The sequence below is a fragment of the Ambystoma mexicanum genome, chromosome 11 (genome assembly GCF_040938575.1).
Source record: "Ambystoma mexicanum isolate Mex_15411 chromosome 11, UKY_AmexF1_1, whole genome shotgun sequence".
Classification (NCBI taxonomy): domain Eukaryota; kingdom Metazoa; phylum Chordata; class Amphibia; order Caudata; family Ambystomatidae; genus Ambystoma; species Ambystoma mexicanum.
The window spans coordinates 1179644914-1179666369 of record NC_090934.1 but is presented as its reverse complement, the minus strand read 5'-3'; the positions used below and the strand labels follow the sequence as shown (position 1 = coordinate 1179666369).

Here is a 21456-nt window from a genome sequence, read left to right as displayed (position 1 = left end):
CAGTTATAGGACGCCTGGAATGTTACAATCAAATGAAAAGAAAAAATCTGTTACAGACATGTCAGAGGTGGGATTCGAACCCACTGCGACCTGAACGCAGCGCCTTAGACCACTCGGCCATCCTGACTCTGCCGTTTGCACCCCTCAGATGCGGCTTAGAGGCAATGTTGGAAAGTCTCAAAGACCACCCGCCTAAAATCCTCTCCTATTGCATTAAAGTCTCCAAATTCCTCCCAAAAGAATAATCACAGGCAGGGCAGCACTCATACAACGACTACTGGCACAGACGTGCAGGGTTCAATCCCTATGTACAGCAGCTACTTGTCACAAGCACACATGAGTCTTTCATGTTTCTGCAGAACGGTGCTGCCTGCCACCTGTTAACAGACACGAGCAACTACACCTCAGGAAATAGGAAGGCAGGAGGCGGGCTGGTTTATGCAAATAAAAGCATGCACTGTGTCCAACCCTTCAGGAGGTTCAGGCAGTGTGCTAGAGCCTTCTTGGTCACAAGAGGTTGGGCACTAGTGCCGGGGAGCCTGTTTAGGCTGAAAGGACTGTGTATGGGCCGGCCTGATCTCCCTGTACTCCTGCACAGGACTCACTCTAAATTACAGGGCTAAAGAGTTCTGCCAGCAAAGCCTATATACAATGGCCGTTCGTGGCCGTTCGGGGCCGTTTGGGCAGGCAGGTGGTTGGTTGGGCAGAGGGCGAGGAGGAAGAACTGTGTTCACTCCTCTGCCTGCCTTTTTACCTCTCGCTTCCCCCCACTCACTCCTCCATCTGCCTCCCACTATGTCACACTAACTTTCCACCTGACCCCCATTTCAAATAGGTCACTTCATTCCAACTAGGCCCAGTGAAAAGGACAAGACGTTGGGTTCTTTATGCATTTTTTCCAAAGACAAAATGCCGCGCTGCGCCCATTTGCAAGTCCACAAAGCTAGCACAGTCCTAAGACGGTTTTTCATTTAAGCACTGTAGTACACCTGCCAAAAGGGCAGTCAAGCATTCCAGGACCAACTGCAGACCTAGCTGGAGGACGGGAGTGTGTGGAGCAAGCTCCAACTCCATCTCCCTGTTCCAGAAATCCGTGGCCGGCAGTTATAGGAAGCGTGGAATGCAATCACATGAAAAGTAAAAACCCATTTCAGGCATGTCAGAAGTGGGATTCGAACCCACGCCTCCAGAGGAGACTGCGACCTGAACGCAGCGCCTTAGACCACTCGGCCATCCTGACTCTGCCTTAGGCGCTCGCCTGAATCGGCTTAGAGGCTATGTTGGCAAGTCTTTGACCACACTTAAATCCTCTTGGATTTCCTAAAATGTCTCCACAGTCTGCCAGGAATATACTCTCGCGCATCCCACCCACCCCTCCTAACCCACCACCCTCCCCATCCATTTTAAAAATGTCACTTCATTCCCACTAGGCCCAGTTAAAAGGACAACACATTGGGTTCTTTATGCATTTTTTCCAAAGGCAAAATGTCGCGGTGCGCCCGTTTGCATGTCCACAAGGCCGGCCCAGTCCAAAGATGGTTTTTCACTGGAGTTCACTTTCCCAAAAAAGAAGCGAGGAAATACAGGAAGCACTGGAAATCAACCATGAGGCCTGCAGTGCGTGCTCCAACTCCATCTCCCTGTTCCAGAAAGCCTTGGCCAGCAGTTATAGGACGCCTGGAATGTTACAATCAAATGAAAAGAAAAATTCTGTTACAGACATGTCAGAAGTGGGATTCGAACCCACGCCTCCAGAGGAGACTGCGACCTGAACGCAGCGCCTTAGACCACTCGGCCATCCTGACTCTGCCATTTGCACCCCTCAGATGCGGCTTAGAGGCAATGTTGGAAAGTCTCAAAGACCACCCGCCTAAAATCCTCTCCTATTGCATTAAAGTCTCCCAATTCCTCCCAAAAGAATAATCACAGGCAGGGCAGCACTCATACAACGACTACTGGCACAGACGTGCAGGGTTCAATCCCTATGTACAGCAGCTACTTGTCACAAGCACACATGAGTCTTTCATGTTTCTGCAGAACGGTGCTGCCTGCCACCTGTTAACAGACACAAGCAACTACACCTCAGGAAATAGGAAGGCAGGAGGCGGGCTGGTTTATGCAAATAAAAGCATGCACTGTGTCCAACCCTTCAGGAGGTTCAGGCAGTGTGCTAGAGCCTTCTTGGTCACAAGAGGTTGGGCACTAGTCCCGGGGAGCCTGTTTAGGCTGAAAGGACTGTGTATGGGCCGGCCTGATCTCCCTGTACTCCTGCACAGGACTCACTCTAAATGATAGGGCTAAAGAGTTCTGCCAGCAAAGCCTATATACAATGGCCGTTCGGGGCCGTTTGGGCAGACAGGTGGTTGGTTGGGCAGAGGGCGAGGAGGAAGAACTGTGTTCACTCCTCTGCCTGCCTTTTTACCTCTCGCTTCCCCCCACTCACTCCTCCATCTGCCTCCCACTATGTCACACTAACTTTCCTCCTGACCTCCATTTCAAATAGGTCACTTCATTCCAACTAGGCCCAGTGAAAAGGACAAGACGTTGGGTTCTTTATGCATTTTTTCCAAAGACAAAATGCTGCGCTGCGCCCATTTGCAAGTCCACAAAGCTAGCACAGTCCTAAGACGGTTTTTCATTTAAGCACTGTAGTACACCTGCCAAAAGGGCAGTGAAGCATTCCAGGACGAACTGCAGACCTAGCTGGAGGACGGGAGTGTGTGGAGCAAGCTCCAACTCCATCTCCCTGTTCCAGAAATCCGTGGCCGGCAGTTATAGGAAGCGTGGAATGCAATCACATGAAAAGTAAAAACCCATTTCAGGCATGTCAGAAGTGGGATTCGAACCCACGCCTCCAGAGGAGACTGCGACCTGAACGCAGCGCCTTAGACCACTCGGCCATCCTGACTCTGCCTTAGGCGCTCGCCTGAATCGGCTTAGAGGCTATGTTGGCAAGTCTTTGACCACACTTAAATCCTCTTGGATTTCCTAAAATGTCTCCACAGTCTGCCAGGAATATACTCTCGCGCATCCCACCCACCCCTCCTAACCCACCACCCTCCCCATCCATTTTAAAAATGTCACTTCATTCCCACTAGGCCCAGTTAAAAGGACAACACATTGGGTTCTTTATGCATTTTTTCCAAAGGCAAAATGTCGCGGTGCGCCCGTTTGCATGTCCACAAGGCCGGCCCAGTCCAAAGATGGTTTTTCACTGGAGTTCACTTTCCCAAAAAAGAAGCGAGGAAATACAGGAAGCACTGGAAATCAACCATGAGGCCTGCAGTGCGTGCTCCAACTCCATCTCCCTGTTCCAGAAAGCCTTGGCCAGCAGTTATAGGACGCCTGGAATGTTACAATCAAATGAAAAGAAAAAATCTGTTACAGACATGTCAGAGGTGGGATTCGAACCCACTGCGACCTGAACGCAGCGCCTTAGACCACTCGGCCATCCTGACTCTGCCGTTTGCACCCCTCAGATGCGGCTTAGAGGCAATGTTGGAAAGTCTCAAAGACCACCCGCCTAAAATCCTCTCCTATTGCATTAAAGTCTCCAAATTCCTCCCAAAAGAATAATCACAGGCAGGGCAGCACTCATACAACGACTACTGGCACAGACGTGCAGGGTTCAATCCCTATGTACAGCAGCTACTTGTCACAAGCACACATGAGTCTTTCATGTTTCTGCAGAACGGTGCTGCCTGCCACCTGTTAACAGACACGAGCAACTACACCTCAGGAAATAGGAAGGCAGGAGGCGGGCTGGTTTATGCAAATAAAAGCATGCACTGTGTCCAACCCTTCAGGAGGTTCAGGCAGTGTGCTAGAGCCTTCTTGGTCACAAGAGGTTGGGCACTAGTGCCGGGGAGCCTGTTTAGGCTGAAAGGACTGTGTATGGGCCGGCCTGATCTCCCTGTACTCCTGCACAGGACTCACTCTAAATTACAGGGCTAAAGAGTTCTGCCAGCAAAGCCTATATACAATGGCCGTTCGTGGCCGTTCGGGGCCGTTTGGGCAGGCAGGTGGTTGGTTGGGCAGAGGGCGAGGAGGAAGAACTGTGTTCACTCCTCTGCCTGCCTTTTTACCTCTCGCTTCCCCCCACTCACTCCTCCATCTGCCTCCCACTATGTCACACTAACTTTCCACCTGACCCCCATTTCAAATAGGTCACTTCATTCCAACTAGGCCCAGTGAAAAGGACAAGACGTTGGGTTCTTTATGCATTTTTTCCAAAGACAAAATGCCGCGCTGCGCCCATTTGCAAGTCCACAAAGCTAGCACAGTCCTAAGACGGTTTTTCATTTAAGCACTGTAGTACACCTGCCAAAAGGGCAGTCAAGCATTCCAGGACCAACTGCAGACCTAGCTGGAGGACGGGAGTGTGTGGAGCAAGCTCCAACTCCATCTCCCTGTTCCAGAAATCCGTGGCCGGCAGTTATAGGAAGCGTGGAATGCAATCACATGAAAAGTAAAAACCCATTTCAGGCATGTCAGAAGTGGGATTCGAACCCACGCCTCCAGAGGAGACTGCGACCTGAACGCAGCACCTTAGACCACTCGGCCATCCTGACTCTGCCTTAGGCGCTCGCCTGAATCGGCTTAGAGGCTATGTTGGCAAGTCTTTGACCACACTTAAATCCTCTTGGATTTCCTAAAATGTCTCCACAGTCTGCCAGGAATATACTCTCGCGCATCCCACCCACCCCTCCTAACCCACCACCCTCCCCATCCATTTTAAAAATGTCACTTCATTCCCACTAGGCCCAGTTAAAAGGACAACACATTGGGTTCTTTATGCATTTTTTCCAAAGGCAAAATGTCGCGGTGCGCCCGTTTGCATGTCCACAAGGCCGGCCCAGTCCAAAGATGGTTTTTCACTGGAGTTCACTTTCCCAAAAAAGAAGCGAGGAAATACAGGAAGCACTGGAAATCAACCATGAGGCCTGCAGTGCGTGCTCCAACTCCATCTCCCTGTTCCAGAAAGCCTTGGCCAGCAGTTATAGGACGCCTGGAATGTTACAATCAAATGAAAAGAAAAAATCTGTTACAGACATGTCAGAGGTGGGATTCGAACCCACGCCTCCAGCGGAGACTGCGACCTGAACGCAGCACTCGGCCATCCTGACTCTGCCGTTTGCACCCCTCAGATGCGGCTTAGAGGCAATGTTGGAAAGTCTCAAAGACCACCCGCCTAAAATCCTCTCCTATTGCATTAAAGTCTCCAAATTCCTCCCAAAAGAATAATCACAGGCAGGGCAGCACTCATACAACGACTACTGGCACAGACGTGCAGGGTTCAATCCCTATGTACAGCAGCTACTTGTCACAAGCACACATGAGTCTTTCATGTTTCTGCAGAACGGTGCTGCCTGCCACCTGTTAACAGACACGAGCAACTACACCTCAGGAAATAGGAAGGCAGGAGGCGGGCTGGTTTATGCAAATAAAAGCATGCACTGTGTCCAACCCTTCAGGAGGTTCAGGCAGTGTGCTAGAGCCTTCTTGGTCACAAGAGGTTGGGCACTAGTGCCGGGGAGCCTGTTTAGGCTGAAAGGACTGTGTATGGGCCGGCCTGATCTCCCTGTACTCCTGCACAGGACTCACTCTAAATTACAGGGCTAAAGAGTTCTGCCAGCAAAGCCTATATACAATGGCCGTTCGTGGCCGTTCGGGGCCGTTTGGGCAGGCAGGTGGTTGGTTGGGCAGAGGGCGAGGAGGAAGAACTGTGTTCACTCCTCTGCCTGCCTTTTTACCTCTCGCTTCCCCCCACTCACTCCTCCATCTGCCTCCCACTATGTCACACTAACTTTCCACCTGACCCCCATTTCAAATAGGTCACTTCATTCCAACTAGGCCCAGTGAAAAGGACAAGACGTTGGGTTCTTTATGCATTTTTTCCAAAGACAAAATGCCGCGCTGCGCCCATTTGCAAGTCCACAAAGCTAGCACAGTCCTAAGACGGTTTTTCATTTAAGCACTGTAGTACACCTGCCAAAAGGGCAGTCAAGCATTCCAGGACCAACTGCAGACCTAGCTGGAGGACGGGAGTGTGTGGAGCAAGCTCCAACTCCATCTCCCTGTTCCAGAAATCCGTGGCCGGCAGTTATAGGAAGCGTGGAATGCAATCACATGAAAAGTAAAAACCCATTTCAGGCATGTCAGAAGTGGGATTCGAACCCACGCCTCCAGAGGAGACTGCGACCTGAACGCAGCGCCTTAGACCACTCGGCCATCCTGACTCTGCCTTAGGCGCTCGCCTGAATCGGCTTAGAGGCTATGTTGGCAAGTCTTTGACCACACTTAAATCCTCTTGGATTTCCTAAAATGTCTCCACAGTCTGCCAGGAATATACTCTCGCGCATCCCACCCACCCCTCCTAACCCACCACCCTCCCCATCCATTTTAAAAATGTCACTTCATTCCCACTAGGCCCAGTTAAAAGGACAACACATTGGGTTCTTTATGCATTTTTTCCAAAGGCAAAATGTCGCGGTGCGCCCGTTTGCATGTCCACAAGGCCGGCCCAGTCCAAAGATGGTTTTTCACTGGAGTTCACTTTCCCAAAAAAGAAGCGAGGAAATACAGGAAGCACTGGAAATCAACCATGAGGCCTGCAGTGCGTGCTCCAACTCCATCTCCCTGTTCCAGAAAGCCTTGGCCAGCAGTTATAGGACGCCTGGAATGTTACAATCAAATGAAAAGAAAAAATCTGTTACAGACATGTCAGAGGTGGGATTCGAACCCACGCCTCCAGCGGAGACTGCGACCTGAACGCAGCGCCTTAGACCACTCGGCCATCCTGACTCTGCCGTTTGCACCCCTCAGATGCGGCTTAGAGGCAATGTTGGAAAGTCTCAAAGACCACCCGCCTAAAATCCTCTCCTATTGCATTAAAGTCTCCAAATTCCTCCCAAAAGAATAATCACAGGCAGGGCAGCACTCATACAACGACTACTGGCACAGACGTGCAGGGTTCAATCCCTATGTACAGCAGCTACTTGTCACAAGCACACATGAGTCTTTCATGTTTCTGCAGAACGGTGCTGCCTGCCACCTGTTAACAGACACGAGCAACTACACCTCAGGAAATAGGAAGGCAGGAGGCGGGCTGGTTTATGCAAATAAAAGCATGCACTGTGTCCAACCCTTCAGGAGGTTCAGGCAGTGTGCTAGAGCCTTCTTGGTCACAAGAGGTTGGGCACTAGTGCCGGGGAGCCTGTTTAGGCTGAAAGGACTGTGTATGGGCCGGCCTGATCTCCCTGTACTCCTGCACAGGACTCACTCTAAATTACAGGGCTAAAGAGTTCTGCCAGCAAAGCCTATATACAATGGCCGTTCGTGGCCGTTCGGGGCCGTTTGGGCAGGCAGGTGGTTGGTTGGGCAGAGGGCGAGGAGGAAGAACTGTGTTCACTCCTCTGCCTGCCTTTTTACCTCTCGCTTCCCCCCACTCACTCCTCCATCTGCCTCCCACTATGTCACACTAACTTTCCACCTGACCCCCATTTCAAATAGGTCACTTCATTCCAACTAGGCCCAGTGAAAAGGACAAGACGTTGGGTTCTTTATGCATTTTTTCCAAAGACAAAATGCCGCGCTGCGCCCATTTGCAAGTCCACAAAGCTAGCACAGTCCTAAGACGGTTTTTCATTTAAGCACTGTAGTACACCTGCCAAAAGGGCAGTGAAGCATTCCAGGACGAACTGCAGACCTAGCTGGAGGACGGGAGTGTGTGGAGCAAGCTCCAACTCCATCTCCCTGTTCCAGAAGTCCGAGGCCGGCAGTTATAGGAAGCGTGGAATGCAATCACATGAAAAGTAAAAACCTGTTTCAGGCATGTCAGAAGTGGGATTCGAACCCAGACCTGAACGCAGCACCTTAGATCACTCGGCCATCCTGACTCTGCCTTAGGCGCTTGCCTGAATCGGCTTAGAGGCTATGTTGGCAAGTCTTTGACCACACTTAAATCCTCTTGGATTTCCTAAAATGTCTCCACAGTCTGCCAGGAATATACTCTTGCGCATCCCACCCACCCCTCCTAACCCACCACCCTCCCCATCCATTTTAAAAATGTCACTTCATTCCCACTAGGCCCAGTTAAAAGGACAACACATTGGGTTCTTTATGCATTTTTTCCAAAGGCAAAATGTCGCGGTGCGCCCGTTTGCATGTCCACAAGGCCGGCCCAGTCCAAAGATGGTTTTTCACTGGAGTTCACTTTCCCAAAAAAGAAGCGAGGAAATACAGGAAGCACTGGAAATCAACCATGAGGCCTGCAGTGCGTGCTCCAACTCCATCTCCCTGTTCCAGAAAGCCTTGGCCAGCAGTTATAGGACGCCTGGAATGTTACAATCAAATGAAAAGAAAAATTCTGTTACAGACATGTCAGAAGTGGGATTCGAACCCACGCCTCCAGAGGAGACTGCGACCTGAACGCAGCGCCTTAGACCACTCGGCCATCCTGACTCTGCCATTTGCACCCCTCAGATGCGGCTTAGAGGCAATGTTGGAAAGTCTCAAAGACCACCCGCCTAAAATCCTCTCCTATTGCATTAAAGTCTCCCAATTCCTCCCAAAAGAATAATCACAGGCAGGGCAGCACTCATACAACGACTACTGGCACAGACGTGCAGGGTTCAATCCCTATGTACAGCAGCTACTTGTCACAAGCACACATGAGTCTTTCATGTTTCTGCAGAACGGTGCTGCCTGCCACCTGTTAACAGACACAAGCAACTACACCTCAGGAAATAGGAAGGCAGGAGGCGGGCTGGTTTATGCAAATAAAAGCATGCACTGTGTCCAACCCTTCAGGAGGTTCAGGCAGTGTGCTAGAGCCTTCTTGGTCACAAGAGGTTGGGCACTAGTCCCGGGGAGCCTGTTTAGGCTGAAAGGACTGTGTATGGGCCGGCCTGATCTCCCTGTACTCCTGCACAGGACTCACTCTAAATGATAGGGCTAAAGAGTTCTGCCAGCAAAGCCTATATACAATGGCCGTTCGGGGCCGTTTGGGCAGACAGGTGGTTGGTTGGGCAGAGGGCGAGGAGGAAGAACTGTGTTCACTCCTCTGCCTGCCTTTTTACCTCTCGCTTCCCCCCACTCACTCCTCCATCTGCCTCCCACTATGTCACACTAACTTTCCTCCTGACCTCCATTTCAAATAGGTCACTTCATTCCAACTAGGCCCAGTGAAAAGGACAAGACGTTGGGTTCTTTATGCATTTTTTCCAAAGACAAAATGCTGCGCTGCGCCCATTTGCAAGTCCACAAAGCTAGCACAGTCCTAAGACGGTTTTTCATTTAAGCACTGTAGTACACCTGCCAAAAGGGCAGTGAAGCATTCCAGGACGAACTGCAGACCTAGCTGGAGGACGGGAGTGTGTGGAGCAAGCTCCAACTCCATCTCCCTGTTCCAGAAATCCGTGGCCGGCAGTTATAGGAAGCGTGGAATGCAATCACATGAAAAGTAAAAACCCATTTCAGGCATGTCAGAAGTGGGATTCGAACCCACGCCTCCAGAGGAGACTGCGACCTGAACGCAGCGCCTTAGACCACTCGGCCATCCTGACTCTGCCTTAGGCGCTCGCCTGAATCGGCTTAGAGGCTATGTTGGCAAGTCTTTGACCACACTTAAATCCTCTTGGATTTCCTAAAATGTCTCCACAGTCTGCCAGGAATATACTCTCGCGCATCCCACCCACCCCTCCTAACCCACCACCCTCCCCATCCATTTTAAAAATGTCACTTCATTCCCACTAGGCCCAGTTAAAAGGACAACACATTGGGTTCTTTATGCATTTTTTCCAAAGGCAAAATGTCGCGGTGCGCCCGTTTGCATGTCCACAAGGCCGGCCCAGTCCAAAGATGGTTTTTCACTGGAGTTCACTTTCCCAAAAAAGAAGCGAGGAAATACAGGAAGCACTGGAAATCAACCATGAGGCCTGCAGTGCGTGCTCCAACTCCATCTCCCTGTTCCAGAAAGCCTTGGCCAGCAGTTATAGGACGCCTGGAATGTTACAATCAAATGAAAAGAAAAAATCTGTTACAGACATGTCAGAGGTGGGATTCGAACCCACTGCGACCTGAACGCAGCGCCTTAGACCACTCGGCCATCCTGACTCTGCCGTTTGCACCCCTCAGATGCGGCTTAGAGGCAATGTTGGAAAGTCTCAAAGACCACCCGCCTAAAATCCTCTCCTATTGCATTAAAGTCTCCAAATTCCTCCCAAAAGAATAATCACAGGCAGGGCAGCACTCATACAACGACTACTGGCACAGACGTGCAGGGTTCAATCCCTATGTACAGCAGCTACTTGTCACAAGCACACATGAGTCTTTCATGTTTCTGCAGAACGGTGCTGCCTGCCACCTGTTAACAGACACGAGCAACTACACCTCAGGAAATAGGAAGGCAGGAGGCGGGCTGGTTTATGCAAATAAAAGCATGCACTGTGTCCAACCCTTCAGGAGGTTCAGGCAGTGTGCTAGAGCCTTCTTGGTCACAAGAGGTTGGGCACTAGTGCCGGGGAGCCTGTTTAGGCTGAAAGGACTGTGTATGGGCCGGCCTGATCTCCCTGTACTCCTGCACAGGACTCACTCTAAATTACAGGGCTAAAGAGTTCTGCCAGCAAAGCCTATATACAATGGCCGTTCGTGGCCGTTCGGGGCCGTTTGGGCAGGCAGGTGGTTGGTTGGGCAGAGGGCGAGGAGGAAGAACTGTGTTCACTCCTCTGCCTGCCTTTTTACCTCTCGCTTCCCCCCACTCACTCCTCCATCTGCCTCCCACTATGTCACACTAACTTTCCACCTGACCCCCATTTCAAATAGGTCACTTCATTCCAACTAGGCCCAGTGAAAAGGACAAGACGTTGGGTTCTTTATGCATTTTTTCCAAAGACAAAATGCCGCGCTGCGCCCATTTGCAAGTCCACAAAGCTAGCACAGTCCTAAGACGGTTTTTCATTTAAGCACTGTAGTACACCTGCCAAAAGGGCAGTCAAGCATTCCAGGACCAACTGCAGACCTAGCTGGAGGACGGGAGTGTGTGGAGCAAGCTCCAACTCCATCTCCCTGTTCCAGAAATCCGTGGCCGGCAGTTATAGGAAGCGTGGAATGCAATCACATGAAAAGTAAAAACCCATTTCAGGCATGTCAGAAGTGGGATTCGAACCCACGCCTCCAGAGGAGACTGCGACCTGAACGCAGCGCCTTAGACCACTCGGCCATCCTGACTCTGCCTTAGGCGCTCGCCTGAATCGGCTTAGAGGCTATGTTGGCAAGTCTTTGACCACACTTAAATCCTCTTGGATTTCCTAAAATGTCTCCACAGTCTGCCAGGAATATACTCTCGCGCATCCCACCCACCCCTCCTAACCCACCACCCTCCCCATCCATTTTAAAAATGTCACTTCATTCCCACTAGGCCCAGTTAAAAGGACAACACATTGGGTTCTTTATGCATTTTTTCCAAAGGCAAAATGTCGCGGTGCGCCCGTTTGCATGTCCACAAGGCCGGCCCAGTCCAAAGATGGTTTTTCACTGGAGTTCACTTTCCCAAAAAAGAAGCGAGGAAATACAGGAAGCACTGGAAATCAACCATGAGGCCTGCAGTGCGTGCTCCAACTCCATCTCCCTGTTCCAGAAAGCCTTGGCCAGCAGTTATAGGACGCCTGGAATGTTACAATCAAATGAAAAGAAAAATTCTGTTACAGACATGTCAGAAGTGGGATTCGAACCCACGCCTCCAGAGGAGACTGCGACCTGAACGCAGCGCCTTAGACCACTCGGCCATCCTGACTCTGCCATTTGCACCCCTCAGATGCGGCTTAGAGGCAATGTTGGAAAGTCTCAAAGACCACCCGCCTAAAATCCTCTCCTATTGCATTAAAGTCTCCCAATTCCTCCCAAAAGAATAATCACAGGCAGGGCAGCACTCATACAACGACTACTGGCACAGACGTGCAGGGTTCAATCCCTATGTACAGCAGCTACTTGTCACAAGCACACATGAGTCTTTCATGTTTCTGCAGAACGGTGCTGCCTGCCACCTGTTAACAGACACAAGCAACTACACCTCAGGAAATAGGAAGGCAGGAGGCGGGCTGGTTTATGCAAATAAAAGCATGCACTGTGTCCAACCCTTCAGGAGGTTCAGGCAGTGTGCTAGAGCCTTCTTGGTCACAAGAGGTTGGGCACTAGTCCCGGGGAGCCTGTTTAGGCTGAAAGGACTGTGTATGGGCCGGCCTGATCTCCCTGTACTCCTGCACAGGACTCACTCTAAATGATAGGGCTAAAGAGTTCTGCCAGCAAAGCCTATATACAATGGCCGTTCGGGGCCGTTTGGGCAGACAGGTGGTTGGTTGGGCAGAGGGCGAGGAGGAAGAACTGTGTTCACTCCTCTGCCTGCCTTTTTACCTCTCGCTTCCCCCCACTCACTCCTCCATCTGCCTCCCACTATGTCACACTAACTTTCCTCCTGACCTCCATTTCAAATAGGTCACTTCATTCCAACTAGGCCCAGTGAAAAGGACAAGACGTTGGGTTCTTTATGCATTTTTTCCAAAGACAAAATGCTGCGCTGCGCCCATTTGCAAGTCCACAAAGCTAGCACAGTCCTAAGACGGTTTTTCATTTAAGCACTGTAGTACACCTGCCAAAAGGGCAGTGAAGCATTCCAGGACGAACTGCAGACCTAGCTGGAGGACGGGAGTGTGTGGAGCAAGCTCCAACTCCATCTCCCTGTTCCAGAAATCCGTGGCCGGCAGTTATAGGAAGCGTGGAATGCAATCACATGAAAAGTAAAAACCCATTTCAGGCATGTCAGAAGTGGGATTCGAACCCACGCCTCCAGAGGAGACTGCGACCTGAACGCAGCGCCTTAGACCACTCGGCCATCCTGACTCTGCCTTAGGCGCTCGCCTGAATCGGCTTAGAGGCTATGTTGGCAAGTCTTTGACCACACTTAAATCCTCTTGGATTTCCTAAAATGTCTCCACAGTCTGCCAGGAATATACTCTCGCGCATCCCACCCACCCCTCCTAACCCACCACCCTCCCCATCCATTTTAAAAATGTCACTTCATTCCCACTAGGCCCAGTTAAAAGGACAACACATTGGGTTCTTTATGCATTTTTTCCAAAGGCAAAATGTCGCGGTGCGCCCGTTTGCATGTCCACAAGGCCGGCCCAGTCCAAAGATGGTTTTTCACTGGAGTTCACTTTCCCAAAAAAGAAGCGAGGAAATACAGGAAGCACTGGAAATCAACCATGAGGCCTGCAGTGCGTGCTCCAACTCCATCTCCCTGTTCCAGAAAGCCTTGGCCAGCAGTTATAGGACGCCTGGAATGTTACAATCAAATGAAAAGAAAAAATCTGTTACAGACATGTCAGAGGTGGGATTCGAACCCACTGCGACCTGAACGCAGCGCCTTAGACCACTCGGCCATCCTGACTCTGCCGTTTGCACCCCTCAGATGCGGCTTAGAGGCAATGTTGGAAAGTCTCAAAGACCACCCGCCTAAAATCCTCTCCTATTGCATTAAAGTCTCCAAATTCCTCCCAAAAGAATAATCACAGGCAGGGCAGCACTCATACAACGACTACTGGCACAGACGTGCAGGGTTCAATCCCTATGTACAGCAGCTACTTGTCACAAGCACACATGAGTCTTTCATGTTTCTGCAGAACGGTGCTGCCTGCCACCTGTTAACAGACACGAGCAACTACACCTCAGGAAATAGGAAGGCAGGAGGCGGGCTGGTTTATGCAAATAAAAGCATGCACTGTGTCCAACCCTTCAGGAGGTTCAGGCAGTGTGCTAGAGCCTTCTTGGTCACAAGAGGTTGGGCACTAGTGCCGGGGAGCCTGTTTAGGCTGAAAGGACTGTGTATGGGCCGGCCTGATCTCCCTGTACTCCTGCACAGGACTCACTCTAAATTACAGGGCTAAAGAGTTCTGCCAGCAAAGCCTATATACAATGGCCGTTCGTGGCCGTTCGGGGCCGTTTGGGCAGGCAGGTGGTTGGTTGGGCAGAGGGCGAGGAGGAAGAACTGTGTTCACTCCTCTGCCTGCCTTTTTACCTCTCGCTTCCCCCCACTCACTCCTCCATCTGCCTCCCACTATGTCACACTAACTTTCCACCTGACCCCCATTTCAAATAGGTCACTTCATTCCAACTAGGCCCAGTGAAAAGGACAAGACGTTGGGTTCTTTATGCATTTTTTCCAAAGACAAAATGCCGCGCTGCGCCCATTTGCAAGTCCACAAAGCTAGCACAGTCCTAAGACGGTTTTTCATTTAAGCACTGTAGTACACCTGCCAAAAGGGCAGTCAAGCATTCCAGGACCAACTGCAGACCTAGCTGGAGGACGGGAGTGTGTGGAGCAAGCTCCAACTCCATCTCCCTGTTCCAGAAATCCGTGGCCGGCAGTTATAGGAAGCGTGGAATGCAATCACATGAAAAGTAAAAACCCATTTCAGGCATGTCAGAAGTGGGATTCGAACCCACGCCTCCAGAGGAGACTGCGACCTGAACGCAGCGCCTTAGACCACTCGGCCATCCTGACTCTGCCTTAGGCGCTCGCCTGAATCGGCTTAGAGGCTATGTTGGCAAGTCTTTGACCACACTTAAATCCTCTTGGATTTCCTAAAATGTCTCCACAGTCTGCCAGGAATATACTCTCGCGCATCCCACCCACCCCTCCTAACCCACCACCCTCCCCATCCATTTTAAAAATGTCACTTCATTCCCACTAGGCCCAGTTAAAAGGACAACACATTGGGTTCTTTATGCATTTTTTCCAAAGGCAAAATGTCGCGGTGCGCCCGTTTGCATGTCCACAAGGCCGGCCCAGTCCAAAGATGGTTTTTCACTGGAGTTCACTTTCCCAAAAAAGAAGCGAGGAAATACAGGAAGCACTGGAAATCAACCATGAGGCCTGCAGTGCGTGCTCCAACTCCATCTCCCTGTTCCAGAAAGCCTTGGCCAGCAGTTATAGGACGCCTGGAATGTTACAATCAAATGAAAAGAAAAAATCTGTTACAGACATGTCAGAGGTGGGATTCGAACCCACGCCTCCAGCGGAGACTGCGACCTGAACGCAGCGCCTTAGACCACTCGGCCATCCTGACTCTGCCGTTTGCACCCCTCAGATGCGGCTTAGAGGCAATGTTGGAAAGTCTCAAAGACCACCCGCCTAAAATCCTCTCCTATTGCATTAAAGTCTCCAAATTCCTCCCAAAAGAATAATCACAGGCAGGGCAGCACTCATACAACGACTACTGGCACAGACGTGCAGGGTTCAATCCCTATGTACAGCAGCTACTTGTCACAAGCACACATGAGTCTTTCATGTTTCTGCAGAACGGTGCTGCCTGCCACCTGTTAACAGACACGAGCAACTACACCTCAGGAAATAGGAAGGCAGGAGGCGGGCTGGTTTATGCAAATAAAAGCATGCACTGTGTCCAACCCTTCAGGAGGTTCAGGCAGTGTGCTAGAGCCTTCTTGGTCACAAGAGGTTGGGCACTAGTGCCGGGGAGCCTGTTTAGGCTGAAAGGACTGTGTATGGGCCGGCCTGATCTCCCTGTACTCCTGCACAGGACTCACTCTAAATTACAGGGCTAAAGAGTTCTGCCAGCAAAGCCTATATACAATGGCCGTTCGTGGCCGTTCGGGGCCGTTTGGGCAGGCAGGTGGTTGGTTGGGCAGAGGGCGAGGAGGAAGAACTGTGTTCACTCCTCTGCCTGCCTTTTTACCTCTCGCTTCCCCCCACTCACTCCTCCATCTGCCTCCCACTATGTCACACTAACTTTCCACCTGACCCCCATTTCAAATAGGTCACTTCATTCCAACTAGGCCCAGTGAAAAGGACAAGACGTTGGGTTCTTTATGCATTTTTTCCAAAGACAAAATGCCGCGCTGCGCCCATTTGCAAGTCCACAAAGCTAGCACAGTCCTAAGACGGTTTTTCATTTAAGCACTGTAGTACACCTGCCAAAAGGGCAGTGAAGCATTCCAGGACGAACTGCAGACCTAGCTGGAGGACGGGAGTGTGTGGAGCAAGCTCCAACTCCATCTCCCTGTTCCAGAAGTCCGAGGCCGGCAGTTATAGGAAGCGTGGAATGCAATCACATGAAAAGTAAAAACCTGTTTCAGGCATGTCAGAAGTGGGATTCGAACCCAGACCTGAACGCAGCACCTTAGATCACTCGGCCATCCTGACTCTGCCTTAGGCGCTTGCCTGAATCGGCTTAGAGGCTATGTTGGCAAGTCTTTGACCACACTTAAATCCTCTTGGATTTCCTAAAATGTCTCCACAGTCTGCCAGGAATATACTCTTGCGCATCCCACCCACCCCTCCTAACCCACCACCCTCCCCATCCATTTTAAAAATGTCACTTCATTCCCACTAGGCCCAGTTAAAAGGACAACACATTGGGTTCTTTATGCATTTTTTCCAAAGGCAAAATGTCGCGGTGCGCCCGTTTGCATGTCCACAAGGCCGGCCCAGTCCAAAGATGGTTTTTCACTGGAGTTCACTTTCCCAAAAAAGAAGCGAGGAAATACAGGAAGCACTGGAAATCAACCATGAGGCCTGCAGTGCGTGCTCCAACTCCATCTCCCTGTTCCAGAAAGCCTTGGCCAGCAGTTATAGGACGCCTGGAATGTTACAATCAAATGAAAAGAAAAATTCTGTTACAGACATGTCAGAAGTGGGATTCGAACCCACGCCTCCAGAGGAGACTGCGACCTGAACGCAGCGCCTTAGACCACTCGGCCATCCTGACTCTGCCATTTGCACCCCTCAGATGCGGCTTAGAGGCAATGTTGGAAAGTCTCAAAGACCACCCGCCTAAAATCCTCTCCTATTGCATTAAAGTCTCCCAATTCCTCCCAAAAGAATAATCACAGGCAGGGCAGCACTCATACAACGACTACTGGCACAGACGTGCAGGGTTCAATCCCTATGTACAGCAGCTACTTGTCACAAGCACACATGAGTCTTTCATGTTTCTGCAGAACGGTGCTGCCTGCCACCTGTTAACAGACACAAGCAACTACACCTCAGGAAATAGGAAGGCAGGAGGCGGGCTGGTTTATGCAAATAAAAGCATGCACTGTGTCCAACCCTTCAGGAGGTTCAGGCAGTGTGCTAGAGCCTTCTTGGTCACAAGAGGTTGGGCACTAGTCCCGGGGAGCCTGTTTAGGCTGAAAGGACTGTGTATGGGCCGGCCTGATCTCCCTGTACTCCTGCACAGGACTCACTCTAAATGATAGGGCTAAAGAGTTCTGCCAGCAAAGCCTATATACAATGGCCGTTCGGGGCCGTTTGGGCAGACAGGTGGTTGGTTGGGCAGAGGGCGAGGAGGAAGAACTGTGTTCACTCCTCTGCCTGCCTTTTTACCTCTCGCTTCCCCCCACTCACTCCTCCATCTGCCTCCCACTATGTCACACTAACTTTCCTCCTGACCTCCATTTCAAATAGGTCACTTCATTCCAACTAGGCCCAGTGAAAAGGACAAGACGTTGGGTTCTTTATGCATTTTTTCCAAAGACAAAATGCTGCGCTGCGCCCATTTGCAAGTCCACAAAGCTAGCACAGTCCTAAGACGGTTTTTCATTTAAGCACTGTAGTACACCTGCCAAAAGGGCAGTGAAGCATTCCAGGACGAACTGCAGACCTAGCTGGAGGACGGGAGTGTGTGGAGCAAGCTCCAACTCCATCTCCCTGTTCCAGAAATCCGTGGCCGGCAGTTATAGGAAGCGTGGAATGCAATCACATGAAAAGTAAAAACCCATTTCAGGCATGTCAGAAGTGGGATTCGAACCCACGCCTCCAGAGGAGACTGCGACCTGAACGCAGCGCCTTAGACCACTCGGCCATCCTGACTCTGCCTTAGGCGCTCGCCTGAATCGGCTTAGAGGCTATGTTGGCAAGTCTTTGACCACACTTAAATCCTCTTGGATTTCCTAAAATGTCTCCACAGTCTGCCAGGAATATACTCTCGCGCATCCCACCCACCCCTCCTAACCCACCACCCTCCCCATCCATTTTAAAAATGTCACTTCATTCCCACTAGGCCCAGTTAAAAGGACAACACATTGGGTTCTTTATGCATTTTTTCCAAAGGCAAAATGTCGCGGTGCGCCCGTTTGCATGTCCACAAGGCCGGCCCAGTCCAAAGATGGTTTTTCACTGGAGTTCACTTTCCCAAAAAAGAAGCGAGGAAATACAGGAAGCACTGGAAATCAACCATGAGGCCTGCAGTGCGTGCTCCAACTCCATCTCCCTGTTCCAGAAAGCCTTGGCCAGCAGTTATAGGACGCCTGGAATGTTACAATCAAATGAAAAGAAAAAATCTGTTACAGACATGTCAGAGGTGGGATTCGAACCCACTGCGACCTGAACGCAGCGCCTTAGACCACTCGGCCATCCTGACTCTGCCGTTTGCACCCCTCAGATGCGGCTTAGAGGCAATGTTGGAAAGTCTCAAAGACCACCCGCCTAAAATCCTCTCCTATTGCATTAAAGTCTCCAAATTCCTCCCAAAAGAATAATCACAGGCAGGGCAGCACTCATACAACGACTACTGGCACAGACGTGCAGGGTTCAATCCCTATGTACAGCAGCTACTTGTCACAAGCACACATGAGTCTTTCATGTTTCTGCAGAACGGTGCTGCCTGCCACCTGTTAACAGACACGAGCAACTACACCTCAGGAAATAGGAAGGCAGGAGGCGGGCTGGTTTATGCAAATAAAAGCATGCACTGTGTCCAACCCTTCAGGAGGTTCAGGCAGTGTGCTAGAGCCTTCTTGGTCACAAGAGGTTGGGCACTAGTGCCGGGGAGCCTGTTTAGGCTGAAAGGACTGTGTATGGGCCGGCCTGATCTCCCTGTACTCCTGCACAGGACTCACTCTAAATTACAGGGCTAAAGAGTTCTGCCAGCAAAGCCTATATACAATGGCCGTTCGTGGCCGTTCGGGGCCGTTTGGGCAGGCAGGTGGTTGGTTGGGCAGAGGGCGAGGAGGAAGAACTGTGTTCACTCCTCTGCCTGCCTTTTTACCTCTCGCTTCCCCCCACTCACTCCTCCATCTGCCTCCCACTATGTCACACTAACTTTCCACCTGACCCCCATTTCAAATAGGTCACTTCATTCCAACTAGGCCCAGTGAAAAGGACAAGACGTTGGGTTCTTTATGCATTTTTTCCAAAGACAAAATGCCGCGCTGCGCCCATTTGCAAGTCCACAAAGCTAGCACAGTCCTAAGACGGTTTTTCATTTAAGCACTGTAGTACACCTGCCAAAAGGGCAGTCAAGCATTCCAGGACCAACTGCAGACCTAGCTGGAGGACGGGAGTGTGTGGAGCAAGCTCCAACTCCATCTCCCTGTTCCAGAAATCCGTGGCCGGCAGTTATAGGAAGCGTGGAATGCAATCACATGAAAAGTAAAAACCCATTTCAGGCATGTCAGAAGTGGGATTCGAACCCACGCCTCCAGAGGAGACTGCGACCTGAACGCAGCGCCTTAGACCACTCGGCCATCCTGACTCTGCCTTAGGCGCTCGCCTGAATCGGCTTAGAGGCTATGTTGGCAAGTCTTTGACCACACTTAAATCCTCTTGGATTTCCTAAAATGTCTCCACAGTCTGCCAGGAATATACTCTCGCGCATCCCACCCACCCCTCCTAACCCACCACCCTCCCCATCCATTTTAAAAATGTCACTTCATTCCCACTAGGCCCAGTTAAAAGGACAACACATTGGGTTCTTTATGCATTTTTTCCAAAGGCAAAATGTCGCGGTGCGCCCGTTTGCATGTCCACAAGGCCGGCCCAGTCCAAAGATGGTTTTTCACTGGAGTTCACTTTCCCAAAAAAGAAGCGAGGAAATACAGGAAGCACTGGAAATCAACCATGAGGCCTGCAGTGCGTGCTCCAACTCCATCTCCCTGTTCCAGAAAGCCTTGGCCAGCAGTTATAGGACGCCTGGAATGTTACAATCAAATGAAAAGAAAAATTCTGTTACAGACATGTCAGAAGTGGGATTCGAACCCACGCCTCCAGAGGAGACTGCGACCTGAACGCAGCGCCTTAGACCACTCGGCCATCCTGACTCTGCCATTTGCACCCCTCAGATGCGGCTTAGAGGCAATGTTGGAAAGTCTCAAAGACCACCCGCCTAAAATCCTCTCCTATTGCATTAAAGTCTCCCAATTCCTCCCAAAAGAATAATCACAGGCAGGGCAGCACTCATACAACGACTACTGGCACAGACGTGCAGGGTTCAATCCCTATGTACAGCAGCTACTTGTCACAAGCACACATGAGTCTTTCATGTTTCTGCAGAACGGTGCTGCCTGCCACCTGTTAACAGACACAAGCAACTACACCTCAGGAAATAGGAAGGCAGGAGGCGGGCTGGTTTATGCAAATAAAAGCATGCACTGTGTCCAACCCTTCAGGAGGTTCAGGCAGTGTGCTAGAGCCTTCTTGGTCACAAGAGGTTGGGCACTAGTCCCGGGGAGCCTGTTTAGGCTGAAAGGACTGTGTATGGGCCGGCCTGATCTCCCTGTACTCCTGCACAGGACTCACTCTAAATGATAGGGCTAAAGAGTTCTGCCAGCAAAGCCTATATACAATGGCCGTTCGGGGCCGTTTGGGCAGACAGGTGGTTGGTTGGGCAGAGGGCGAGGAGGAAGAACTGTGTTCACTCCTCTGCCTGCCTTTTTACCTCTCGCTTCCCCCCACTCACTCCTCCATCTGCCTCCCACTATGTCACACTAACTTTCCTCCTGACCTCCATTTCAAATAGGTCACTTCATTCCAACTAGGCCCAGTGAAAAGGACAAGACGTTGGGTTCTTTATGCATTTTTTCCAAAGACAAAATGCTGCGCTGCGCCCATTTGCAAGTCCACAAAGCTAGCACAGTCCTAAGACGGTTTTTCATTTAAGCACTGTAGTACACCTGCCAAAAGGGCAGTGAAGCATTCCAGGACGAACTGCAGACCTAGCTGGAGGACGGGAGTGTGTGGAGCAAGCTCCAACTCCATCTCCCTGTTCCAGAAATCCGTGGCCGGCAGTTATAGGAAGCGTGGAATGCAATCACATGAAAAGTAAAAACCCATTTCAGGCATGTCAGAAGTGGGATTCGAACCCACGCCTCCAGAGGAGACTGCGACCTGAACGCAGCGCCTTAGACCACTCGGCCATCCTGACTCTGCCTTAGGCGCTCGCCTGAATCGGCTTAGAGGCTATGTTGGCAAGTCTTTGACCACACTTAAATCCTCTTGGATTTCCTAAAATGTCTCCACAGTCTGCCAGGAATATACTCTCGCGCATCCCACCCACCCCTCCTAACCCACCACCCTCCCCATCCATTTTAAAAATGTCACTTCATTCCCACTAGGCCCAGTTAAAAGGACAACACATTGGGTTCTTTATGCATTTTTTCCAA

General features: G+C 50.8%; 18 non-coding genes across 18 annotated transcripts; all 18 read right to left on the bottom strand.

Annotated features, from left to right (window-relative positions):
• Positions 1–1157: 1157 nt before the first annotated feature.
• On the bottom strand, positions 1158–1240 carry TRNAL-CAG (transfer RNA leucine (anticodon CAG)). The gene has a single exon. It is a non-coding gene; the product is annotated as a tRNA-Leu (tRNA).
• A 482-nt stretch (positions 1241–1722) lies between these two features.
• TRNAL-CAG (transfer RNA leucine (anticodon CAG)) lies at positions 1723–1805 on the bottom strand. Its single transcript has one exon. It is a non-coding gene; the product is annotated as a tRNA-Leu (tRNA).
• A 1020-nt stretch (positions 1806–2825) lies between these two features.
• On the bottom strand, positions 2826–2908 carry TRNAL-CAG (transfer RNA leucine (anticodon CAG)). The gene has a single exon. It is a non-coding gene; the product is annotated as a tRNA-Leu (tRNA).
• A 1580-nt stretch (positions 2909–4488) lies between these two features.
• On the bottom strand, positions 4489–4571 carry TRNAL-CAG (transfer RNA leucine (anticodon CAG)). The gene has a single exon. It is a non-coding gene; the product is annotated as a tRNA-Leu (tRNA).
• A 1585-nt stretch (positions 4572–6156) lies between these two features.
• Positions 6157–6239, bottom strand: TRNAL-CAG (transfer RNA leucine (anticodon CAG)). The gene has a single exon. It is a non-coding gene; the product is annotated as a tRNA-Leu (tRNA).
• Positions 6240–6721: 482 nt separating this feature from the next.
• On the bottom strand, positions 6722–6804 carry TRNAL-CAG (transfer RNA leucine (anticodon CAG)). Its single transcript has one exon. It is a non-coding gene; the product is annotated as a tRNA-Leu (tRNA).
• Positions 6805–8380: 1576 nt separating this feature from the next.
• Positions 8381–8463, bottom strand: TRNAL-CAG (transfer RNA leucine (anticodon CAG)). Its single transcript has one exon. It is a non-coding gene; the product is annotated as a tRNA-Leu (tRNA).
• Positions 8464–9483: 1020 nt separating this feature from the next.
• Positions 9484–9566, bottom strand: TRNAL-CAG (transfer RNA leucine (anticodon CAG)). The gene has a single exon. It is a non-coding gene; the product is annotated as a tRNA-Leu (tRNA).
• Positions 9567–11146: 1580 nt separating this feature from the next.
• On the bottom strand, positions 11147–11229 carry TRNAL-CAG (transfer RNA leucine (anticodon CAG)). Its single transcript has one exon. It is a non-coding gene; the product is annotated as a tRNA-Leu (tRNA).
• A 482-nt stretch (positions 11230–11711) lies between these two features.
• On the bottom strand, positions 11712–11794 carry TRNAL-CAG (transfer RNA leucine (anticodon CAG)). Its single transcript has one exon. It is a non-coding gene; the product is annotated as a tRNA-Leu (tRNA).
• Positions 11795–12814: 1020 nt separating this feature from the next.
• On the bottom strand, positions 12815–12897 carry TRNAL-CAG (transfer RNA leucine (anticodon CAG)). Its single transcript has one exon. It is a non-coding gene; the product is annotated as a tRNA-Leu (tRNA).
• A 1580-nt stretch (positions 12898–14477) lies between these two features.
• On the bottom strand, positions 14478–14560 carry TRNAL-CAG (transfer RNA leucine (anticodon CAG)). The gene has a single exon. It is a non-coding gene; the product is annotated as a tRNA-Leu (tRNA).
• Positions 14561–15042: 482 nt separating this feature from the next.
• Positions 15043–15125, bottom strand: TRNAL-CAG (transfer RNA leucine (anticodon CAG)). The gene has a single exon. It is a non-coding gene; the product is annotated as a tRNA-Leu (tRNA).
• Positions 15126–16701: 1576 nt separating this feature from the next.
• On the bottom strand, positions 16702–16784 carry TRNAL-CAG (transfer RNA leucine (anticodon CAG)). The gene has a single exon. It is a non-coding gene; the product is annotated as a tRNA-Leu (tRNA).
• Positions 16785–17804: 1020 nt separating this feature from the next.
• On the bottom strand, positions 17805–17887 carry TRNAL-CAG (transfer RNA leucine (anticodon CAG)). Its single transcript has one exon. It is a non-coding gene; the product is annotated as a tRNA-Leu (tRNA).
• Positions 17888–19467: 1580 nt separating this feature from the next.
• On the bottom strand, positions 19468–19550 carry TRNAL-CAG (transfer RNA leucine (anticodon CAG)). The gene has a single exon. It is a non-coding gene; the product is annotated as a tRNA-Leu (tRNA).
• A 482-nt stretch (positions 19551–20032) lies between these two features.
• Positions 20033–20115, bottom strand: TRNAL-CAG (transfer RNA leucine (anticodon CAG)). Its single transcript has one exon. It is a non-coding gene; the product is annotated as a tRNA-Leu (tRNA).
• A 1020-nt stretch (positions 20116–21135) lies between these two features.
• TRNAL-CAG (transfer RNA leucine (anticodon CAG)) lies at positions 21136–21218 on the bottom strand. The gene has a single exon. It is a non-coding gene; the product is annotated as a tRNA-Leu (tRNA).
• Positions 21219–21456: the final 238 nt, after the last annotated feature.